Genomic DNA, 1,094 nt, shown 5'->3' on the forward strand with positions numbered 1-1,094 from the left:
TCAAGAATAAATGTACGGGTGCTTATAATATTAAATTATCGCGGGACGAACGAAAAATCGGATAAATCGGAGGAAAAGCTCGATATCAGGACGGAAACGTCTCATTGACAAATTGTTTTCCTTCGGTATCGACTGTTCGGTGGCCTGCAGGGAGCAGAAGAGCGGAAGACGGAAAAATATTTTTGTTTGCACATAGTAGAAATGAAACGATACGATTTTATTTTGACACAAACCGGAGAACCAATTCTCTCCGCTATCAATAATAATCTTTTTCGATCGCAAACATTCGACTGCTTGACAGGGAAAGAGGGGTGGAAATGTGCGAGAGAGCGATGATCGAATCGAATTAATTTCTTTTTCATTTTTTTTTTTTTTTTTAAACGCGTTATTTCACGCTTGTTAAACGCGTTAATATTTTTTTTCTTGGCTCCCTATACACGGGATATCGTCCCTCGTATTTCTCTCTCTCTCTCTCTCTCTCTCTTCGAGAAATCCCATTGGAAATCCTTCAAATATTCGAGGATGGTAAAATGGTGAAACGCGAAGTAGGAATCCGTTCTTGGAAGTCGGAATGCCGAGAAATCGCTGTTCAGGCTCAGTCGACGTAGATGTGAAATTGGATTGAAGATCTGCGCTCGATGTATAGGAAACGCGGTTCCACCGAACGTTCGTACCCATATCACCGTGTAAATTGTTCACGAAAACTTCTTATTATCCGATTCGATAACGATAAACACCTGACTCTCTGTGCTTATATACGTTTAAATATAAAAGGACACGTTTCGAATTAATTCTTAAAATAGATATTAAAATTATATATATATATACATATAATATTCGCTATATCAAATATTTTACAATACTCTTTCTCGTATTCGAATATCGAGCGTAATAACGAATTTTAATTTTTATTTAAAAACGCACAAATGAAAACGAAAACGAAACTTGGGAATCGATCGATTTCACTTTTCTTCTTATTCGCATCGAATTAGACAATGGAACGACGGAAAGCATCCATCCAATGACGTCTTACGACGTCTCGGGTATCGAGATGGGCGGCGGAGGGAGAGGTGGGAAACCGGGGTGACTAGGAG

At 38.8% G+C, this 1,094-nt stretch overlaps 1 protein-coding gene across 2 annotated transcripts in view; it reads right to left on the bottom strand.

The window, feature by feature from the left end:
- LOC102677593 (4-coumarate--CoA ligase 1-like) overlaps positions 1–1,094 on the bottom strand; it is a 10,168-nt gene that overhangs the window by 4,654 nt on the left and 4,420 nt on the right. The window lies entirely within an intron of this gene.

Source organism: Apis dorsata, unplaced genomic scaffold, assembly GCF_000469605.1.
Source record: "Apis dorsata unplaced genomic scaffold, Apis dorsata 1.3 scaffold_949, whole genome shotgun sequence".
Taxonomy (NCBI): Eukaryota; Metazoa; Arthropoda; class Insecta; order Hymenoptera; family Apidae; genus Apis; species Apis dorsata.